Source organism: Pocillopora verrucosa, chromosome 14 (genome assembly GCF_036669915.1).
Source record: "Pocillopora verrucosa isolate sample1 chromosome 14, ASM3666991v2, whole genome shotgun sequence".
NCBI classification, from domain to species: domain Eukaryota; kingdom Metazoa; phylum Cnidaria; class Anthozoa; order Scleractinia; family Pocilloporidae; genus Pocillopora; species Pocillopora verrucosa.
In genome coordinates, this window is record NC_089325.1 from 15,724,702 (window position 1) to 15,734,487 (window position 9,786).

Genomic DNA, 9,786 nt, shown 5'->3' on the forward strand with positions numbered 1-9,786 from the left:
CCTTCCCATCGTGTTTTCATAAACACATTTAAGTTATTTTGACTTATTCCATAACGTTCTCGGATGAAAATTTTTTTCATTGTAGGGTTTCATTTTCTTCCTCCCCATCGTATCTGCAGCTGATATTTTCGATTCAGTCCGACAGTTTATACGACACTCTATACCATATTGGTCGCCGTTAATTTCTTTCACGTCCCAAGTTGTCTCGCATGTCCCAGTTGATTTCGCGCAGGTCCATATCACGCCACCACAACTATTATTGCACAGGTGATATACTCTTCAAAGGAAGAAGGAAGCGTAAATATAACATGACTTTTGCCAAACGCGTGTTCATGTTATTCAATGTTTTTTACATTTCTCGGCTACTAATTATTGATCAGGTTTCTTTCACATGACATGCACAGCACCGGAGGCTACAAATGCAAATAGAGTCTCGATGCCTATTTTTTCCTCTCTTTCTTACTTTTGTTTAATCTTTTCTTTTTCACTATTTATTCAAAGGCTTCTTCCTTCCTTGTTTCTTTATTGAGACTTCATATTCCTCTTTTCCGTCATGTACAATTTTTTACTCTAATCGAGAGCATGTTATGTAACTATCCCCACAGACGCCTCATCGCTATGATAATGAGCGTTTGTAACAGGACAAAATAAGAATTCGGATTCTTTGAGCTGATTCTTGTTTGGATAGGTTAGTAAATGTATAGGCGATAACACGTTGCATTAATCATCATGCTATTCCATTTTTTATATCTCGATTCTGCCATTCCGTTTAGAACACGTAAGAGCTAATGTCAGCATGCATCAAACAAACAGTGGCAAGTCACCCAAAATTTGCTTTCACTCCTACTTCCACATTTTGTAGCCCATTATGTTCTAATAATTGTGGAGTAGTTTTTTTGTAAAAATTTAATTTAGTTTTCGAGAAATTATTTTTTTCGTTCGACCGCTCAAATATGCACATTTTCACCGTGAATATTACCTAAGTTGTGTGACCTCATGTAACGAATATACTAGATCTACGGTATTTCTGTCAACACAAAGACAGTTTCAATAATGACCGATATGACAGAATCTACTGAGCTTCAAGTCTTTAAAAGACAAAAGAATGGTTATAAAGTTTCTGTAAAAATTTCTTTGAGTATTTGTGTTGTTCTATCTTGAGACGAACTCAAAGTCCGGCAAGATTTACCTGATAGTGACTATAAAATATACATGGTGTGCCTACTTATTGCCACCGTTAACTAGCATAAATTGCAAAAAATCTAACATAGCACTCTTACCTTGTTTATTTATGATTTTATCAGCTGTTTCGATGATCACGTTAATGATTCTCTACCACACTCAAGCCAGATTTGAGTTCCAGTTTACATATCTTCTCTATCTTATTATATCAGTTGCATGACAAGCGTGACACAGAAATTCAAAGATGAATCAACCTCCGAAATACCAAGAGATGGGTTTTTTTTTCCTGTTTGCATGCCACCTAGAGAAACCTTTCAGGAATTACTGCATTCAGAAAACTAAAATGTCTAGATCCATCAATGATTCCTTTGCCGGCTGAAGTCAAGGAATGGTTACAATAGTCAATTTGATTAACAAGCTACATACTGAATTGTTTTATAAGCGTCTCATCTTACATGCTAACAGGGAGATTTGCTGTTCAATTAAATCGTTCGCTAGTGGAACTTGTGGGTTTAGTTATCGAGAAGACCAAAGTTGTATATCTCAAGTCGTTCTCTTGCGTGGTTATTAAGAAGACATTTCAAGTCACTTGCGGAGTTGCAAGTTTCCAGATACAGAAAATGAAGTTGATCTTATTTTGTCGCGTGCCGGCATCTTCGAGTCGCTAAAAGATATCGATGATTTTACAAATTTCCCCACTCATAGATCAAATCTCGGTGTTGGGTGGAGTCGTGGTTCCAATAGCAGATGTAGGGTGCCAAACGAAGTTTCCGGACATGGTAAAGGTAGGTCGATTCCAAAAGCCGATAGGGGAATTGGCAAGTGTGTATCACTGATAGTACTCAAGACGTCTTGAAAATTCGTGCAATCTGGCTTCGGTAAGAAGGCTACTTACCACCGTGAGAAAAATTACTAGTTACTCACCATACTAATTACTATATCCTAGCATTCCTAACATTCTGAGCTGCGCGAGAGTGTGAAAATCCGTGCGTATGTCAGAAATGTCACTAGACCTAAAGTACGCCAGATAAGGGCGAATAAATATGAGAATATAAATGAATTAATGCCTGATATCAAAATGTCATCAGCTAATGCTTTTGTTTCACACGCAATCAATACTGCCTTTATTCCTCGGTCGGTTCCTTTGCGTTACATTGTAGATTATGAAGCGAAATATATCCACACGATTTATTCGCCCTCATCTGGCGTACTTTAGGTCTAGTGACATTTCTGTGACATACGCACGGATTTCGACTATCTCGCGCAGCTCGGAATGTTAGGAATGCTAGGATAATATCTTAGCCTTTCTAAAAAGTACTTACAGTAGAGGCCGCTTGCGTCCCCTCATGCTCGATTGGGAATTGATCAATAGGCTACCGCCGTCTGGGGAGACGCGTAATTATGTACACAGTGGTAAAGGGCCCTTCCGCATTAGCTACTAGATGCTGACAAAACTTGTTGCTCTTCGCCAAAAATCGCATCAAAATTTGTCCTTGCTAAATTTCAAGTGCGCTGCACGTATCAGCACCCCCCGGAGAGAGGCAGGGGGGGGGGGTGCGCGCCTGGAATTTCGAAAACGACCGCTATAAAATTATAAAAGGTAAGTCTTATCCGTGTGGGAGTGGCAAGAATTGATGTCTACTCCTAAAAAGTACCAATTCAAAGACAAAAGACTGAAAAATCCCAAAAATAAAAACTCCTTTATCGATGTGCTTGAGTCAGTTCATTAAAATCGTCCTAGTGATGCTTACCTTAGGTATGTTATTGAGCGAATACAGGAGATGGGCTCCTGGCGAAAAACACCTTAAAACGTACCAGCTAGGTCTTTGGTAGTCCACTAAAGTTTGAGGCATCGTAAAAGGTACCAGGTCGCTGATTTTGACTCCTAAAAGGTATCAAGCATCCTCACCCATTTCCGATCGCCTACCCACCTCGCCCCCTCATTAGCACCTAAAAACAAAAAAATGTGATTTATCCCCAATGAGAAAAAAAAAAAAAAAAGAAAAAGAAAAAAAAGCGATTTGCCCCAGTCCCCCTTCCCCTCAAAAATCTAACAATCCGTCCTTAGGGTACCTTTTACCAGGAATTAATACTCCTGCTTTTACATAATTCCAAAATAAGTTTCTTTCCGGAACGAAATTAACTTCATACCGCGTTTACATGCAAGATAATTTAGCCTGTGAAAACAACTATTTATGTCCTTTTCTGTCTTTTTCTATCCTTCCTTCGCTCCTAAAGAGGATTCATTTAAATATGAGAGTCTTACCGTGTTTACATTAAACAGGTATAAAAGGTCGTCCAGAATGAGTGTTTCGTTCTGCAATGAAAACCCCAATAAACTCACTCAGAAATGACTCATTTCGAATTACTTTTATTCTGGTATCATGTGGCAACCGGTTTGAGCTCGTTCTCGAACAAAATTCATTCGAATATCAAGGCCCCTAAAACGCTTTGCTCGCTTGTCTGAATACTAAAAATTTCAATAGCATTGAAGCAACAACCCGCTTTTAACTGCTTTGCTGCCGCTGCAACAACGATTAGTGACCAAAAAAAGCATATATTCTAATATTTTCAATTCAAAATAAACATGGTAAATGTTCATTTGTGTCGGTATCAATTATTGCGCGACTAGCTTATGATATAAGTGGGGGACGGGAAAACACAACGCGAAACCTGGGCTCCTGTCAAAAAGTAATACTCAGGCTTACGCCATCTTGTCTGACAGAAAATGATGTGTGACATTTGATCTACCAAGTTTCTTTAAGTTTCAAATCATTGCGTTTGATGAAGTAATTAAACGTCGTTTCTAGATCCATTCGTTGCTAAATTAGATTTGCAACAAGCACATAACGAAGTCATTTTGTTGCCTCGCTCAACATTGTGGTTGTCTGTGAATCTGTATATAAAGTGAAACCACCGGAAACAAAACGTCTTTCAGTCGGGAACAGTTTCATCACCTCCCGCAGTTGACAAATCTCGGCCCTCTCCCCCCTCGTGCCCAGTCTCGCGGTTGTCCTTCGTTAGTCGTAGCAACCTTCTTTCACAGTCGCTCACTTTTTCATACCGGCAATTCCTCCGCCATTACTAGCTTTTGCTTTAAACTTAGGCAGAGACTTCCCAGCTTAAGTAATAACTTGACCGTTACTGCTGTAAAAAAAGGTACAATGGAAAATTTAAAGTCAAGCTAAATCGTCGAGCTTCAACCATCCTGCATAGGCTCAAGGGATAGATGGGAAAGCTATATTAGCCGCTGGCGGCAATACGGATTACACATTTGATCAATTGCACCCGGCCCGCTTACGTGCTTACAATCAGAGTTTAACTATGGTGAGCTCGTGGATAAAATTTGTAAGAATAGAATTATAATAATAAGTTATTGTTTTAGAAGCCAATGATCCTGTGATTCCAAGAAACGGAATTGAGCCTCAAGCAACAAAAGAAGGTTTAGGTAACCAGTGGGTCAGTACTCTGAATAATGAGATTAGAAAGTTGATATTTCCCTTACTGTGGGTAAATTCAATTTTATCGTGCGAAAATAACTTCTCTTGATTTGATATATCATTATGATACTATCGTTAAGAATATCTTTTAATGGTAGTTCTAACTGAAATAGACAGATATACATTGAGTAATGTCAATAATTAAAGCTCATAAAGTGTCTAACACAAACTGATAGCTCCAGAAACCTTTCGAGGGTTCGACCGCAATCATGCAAAAAGTTGCTCTAGAATTTATTGCACGAAATAGTTTGGTATCAGACTCCAAAATTAATAATTAACTTTAGAAAATCATTGACATTTATTATTAGCATTACCATTAACCGTAGCAAATAATATTTCAACTTCCACGTCGACGATAATAATCGAATGATATTATGAGTTTGCTCTGTTGTCTCACGACAAGGTCACTTGATTTAGAACGCAACGTTTCGACTGCTTACTGCAAGTCTTTTTCAGGCGATGGGGTCTACTAGTTGTGGCATGGCATTATATATCATGGTGGTTTTTTCTGATTGGTGTATTTCGATCCGGCTATTTTTTCCATGTACTATGGTTTCCTTAGGCGTTTGCAGGTTTTTTCGTGCGTCGTTGGTTTTGATGTTTTCTTATTGTAGGAATCCACGCTTCCGGTATTTCGGCTCCGTTGTCCCTGTTTATGTTATTTGATTGAGTCTCATGTAAATTGCCTCTTTCACTTTCCTGGTGTACCAATGGCTTTCTCGGTCAATAAGCTTTGTTTCGTTGCACACCGGCTTATGTCCGGTTCCGTTAGCATGTTCTGAAACCGCGGAATTTTGAGTGCGTGTGAGTCGTATATCCCTGTCGTGTTCTTTCATTCTTTCTTGCATGGGTCGTCCGGTTTCCCCGATGTAGACTTTGCCGCATTTGCATGGTATCTTTTAGACTAAAAGGTGTGGAAAGACCATGCGGAGATCTTCACTCCAATCATTACTAAGCTATGGAATTTGTCTCTCGCTACGCACCAATGGCCTAGATCGTGGAAAAGGGCAAGTATAAACCCACTGCCAAAAGTTGATGTTCCAGTGGCAAGAGGGGACTTCCGGGGGATCAACGTAACCCCTGTAATAGCAAGAGCCCTGGAAAAGGCAGTCTATAAGATTCACGCCCAAAGGCCGGTAGAAGAACAGCTGTTGAATAGTCAATTCGCGTATAGAGAAGGAGGGAGCTGCACAGATGCTCTGCTACTTATACAGAATAAGATCTGCAAGTTTCTTGATGATCCCAAGTGCAAGGCAGTGCGGATGTTCGCGATGGATTTCAGTAAGGCCTTTGACTCTGTGAGCCATCAACTCCTTGCTGAGAAACTTAAGAGTCTACCACTTAACCCGTATATCATAAACTGGTGGTTAGGTTTTTTGCGAGATAGAAAACAAAGAGTTATTTTCGGGAATCATGTCTGTAATTGGAAAACAGTTAACAAGGGCACAACCCAGGGTAGTGTTTCAGGACCTTATTTGTTCAATATATTTCTTAACGATCTGGAAATTAAATTAGGGAACGAGACACTTGGTTTCAAATACGCTGATGACTGTAGGATTATTGCTCCGGTATATTATTATAAAGATCACTCTGTAGACTTAATAAATCAGTTTTTACAGTGGGCAAGCCAAAATAGAATGAATTCAAATTCTACTAAATGTAAAGAGCTTATTATGTATAAAAAAGGTCACACTGCTGAGGCCTACAAAAGTATTTTTGGCATACCTCAGACTAGTACAATAACCATTCTTGGTCTCACGTTTCAGCCGAACTGCAAATTCAGTACTCACCTAAAAGAAAAGTTAGGTAAAGCTAATAAATGTTTATACGTTATCAGATGCCTCCGCAAAGAAGGATGTAGCCAAGCAGAAGTAGATGTTTTATTTAATTCCATTGTCCTACCTAATATTACTTATGCTCTATCTGTGCATGGGGCCTCTGAGTCAGAGCTAACTATAGCCCAGCAGTTTTTAGATCGTTGTTTTAAACGTAGTTACATATCTAAGAAATTAGTGATAGGTGACTTACTTAAAACGCAAGATCACAAAATTTGTCGCAAGGTTTCAACTATCCTGAGCCATCCTCTTAGAGCCTACTTCCCTGAGACCAAGATCACGAGGTATAATTTGAGAAATAAATCCCCTGTCATGCTCGCCATTCGCACAAACCGTTTTAAGAATACATTTTTTAATAGAATTGTTTTTAAGTACAATGTAGCTTTGTAAAAGTGTACTTCCTGTATTAGACTTTTGTATTTGTTTCCACGTATATACTTATCTTATTTAGATACACCTAAGCTTATTTACATCCTTTTTTTTAATGTAACATAAGATATGTAATTTTATCTTTTGAACAATAAAGACACTTTATTTATTTAGACACTTTTATTTAGACTACGCCATCTTGCTTGCTTGGGTCAGCGGGATCTTTTGGTCTTACCAGCCGAGATCTTAGTGCGGTGTCGAATTTAAAGATGGTACGTATTCCTTGTCGCTGTAGGTGGCGGCGGAGGGGTTCTGAGACTCCTTTGATGTATGGTAGTATTGCGGTAGACTTGAATTCTGCTGTTTCCCTCTTGGGTGTTGGATTCCTTGTTTTGGTCACCTTCTGTAAGAAGGTCGGAGGGTGACGAGAACTGTGGATAAATGTTTTTTCTCCTGGGCTGTTCCGGATGGCTTGGTGATGATGCGTTTAGCTCGATCATGTAAACACTTGACAATACCGCGTTTAACAGATTGTGGATGTGTGAGTCATAGGCGTGGTACTGGTCGGTGTGTGTGGGTTTTCTGTAAACACTTGTGAGTAGTTTACCGTCTGGTTCCCTTGTTACGAGGGTGTCGAGGAAGGGGATCTTGTTGTTATTCTCAGTTTCTATGGTGGAGCGGATGGACGGGTGTTGTTGGTTGAGGTGGCTCAGAAAATTATCCGCGTTGTGCTGTTTCATGACGGTGAACGTTTCATCTACACAGCGCTTCCATATTCTCGGTGGTTCTGGGGCGGTAACTAAGGTTTGTTCTTCGAAGGCTTCCATGTACAGATCAAAATCACCAAAGGCGCCCGAAAAGCCGCAGAACTAACATCCTTGCGATTTCTGAGGGAACGAATACGACTAACAAGGAGAGCCATAACAGACGCGAAGAAGGAAGCCGAATCCAAAGAAACTAATATCAAACCCGCTTTCTCCGAAGAAGATGCGAAGGCCCTACGAGAACAAAGGGAAAAAGAAACTGTGGTGCTGCGTCGGTGGGAGAGTATAGCAGGTAATTCAGTGTTAACAACTGAGTTGAAAACGTAAATTAGCCACCGTAAAAGGTAAAAAAGCTGACGTTTCGAGCGTTTCGGCGTTAGCCCTTCGTCAGAGTGACTCGCTCTGACAAAGGGCTAACGCTCGAAACGTCAGCTTTTTTACCCTTTACGGTGGTTAATTTACGTTTTCAACTCAGTTGTTAACACTAAATTACCTGCTCTAGAAGAACAGATCAGTACCAACATCCAGCGAGTCTTCAACAACACCAAAGAGCGACAGAAACAAAAATTCGAGGAGCTTCTCCTCGAACAGAAAGCAGCCAGCGAGTCAACCTCGACACCCAACGTTGACCAAAAAAACTGGCTCATTAACCTGTCTTCCAGAACACTCAGCGACGCAGAAACCACCCCGCTCAAGAAAGGACTAAATTTCGCCGTTATGCCGACCAACATCCTGGCCACAGAAATAATCGCGAGGGTAGAAACAGCCATTAGCCATCTCTTCTCTTAAAGATATAACTGTTTTGCACAGGCTCGTTTAGTCATTGGTTTCATAAATAACATCTGTGCATTAACTAGGACCAGGGCCACGAAATGAATTCCCGCAAGTTTTAAACACTGGCTACTCAGAATAATGGGCGCCTACAAGGGCCTTACACGACCGACTTTTTATTCAAATGTCTCTACCTCGGTAGAAATTTCAAATCAACGAAAATAAAGTAATGGGACACCAAACAGAACATTTGTAAAATTATTTTATGTGTACTTTAGTTGTTTTTACAACCGATCGATATTCAAACTCAAACCTTGAGAAAAAAGAAAAACAAAAAACAAAAAAAAACCACACACACACACACACATATCATTGGCTGCTATTGGCAGTCAATTTTCTACAGTCCCTTGTTTATACTCGATGTAACCCCCTCCACCCCTTTCATACTCTTTAAGAAATACTACTTGCGGTGAAACCACTTGACTGCCCCTTGTGGTTTCACTTTAGCTTTGACCATTTTTGGCATCATTTCTATAATCAATAAGGCTGCAGAACAAGGATAATTGTGTTTGATTTGTTAAATATCACCGTGAGAAATATCAAAACAAAAACAAAAAAGCCGAGTATTAAAAACGTACAATTTCACTTGATTCCTTCATATCCTTACCTTCAAGTACTTCATACATTGAAACTCTATTTCCAGTTTGAAGAAGAATCTAAGAAATCAGTTATGCTGGTTTGCTTTCCTTGTCAATTAGTTTTCATCTATCACTTTGATAAAGTACTTTTACGGTAGTATAACACCTCAACCCTTTAACTCCCAAGATCTCATTAGTAATTCTTGTTACTGTCTGCCATACAATTCTTGTCAAGTTAGTTTGGAGAATTTGGTATTGGATGAGCTTATAATCATGATCCCCTAATTGATATTTTACTTTATTCTCATCTGACTTGTCTGCTGGATATTGTATTGATATTGTAAGGAGAAATTCTGTACAGTAAATGGGTAAACAGTGTAGTTTGATCGTCCGCGTGAGTGTAGTCCTGAGAAGGACTGTTGTCGGTAGTGGTGACTGACGTTTCGAAAACCTAAGCGGAAGTCATCTTCAGAGTCAAGTGAATAGTTGTTGCCAGTCGAATGTTCTTAGTCCGGTTTGCATAAACTGATTGGCCGCCTTTTTTTTTGCCGCGATGTTATTAGCTGTAAGGCTTAAGTGGCGTAGGTCGGTCGTGATTAGTAAGTCTCGATCCGTTAGTAAAGTTAGGTCGTTCTGTTCATTTCTTTTGTAATGTTAATGTCATGGATGAGTCGTTTGTATGGTGCCGGTAGTGGTTGACACCTGTTGAGGGTAGTCTGTTCCAAGT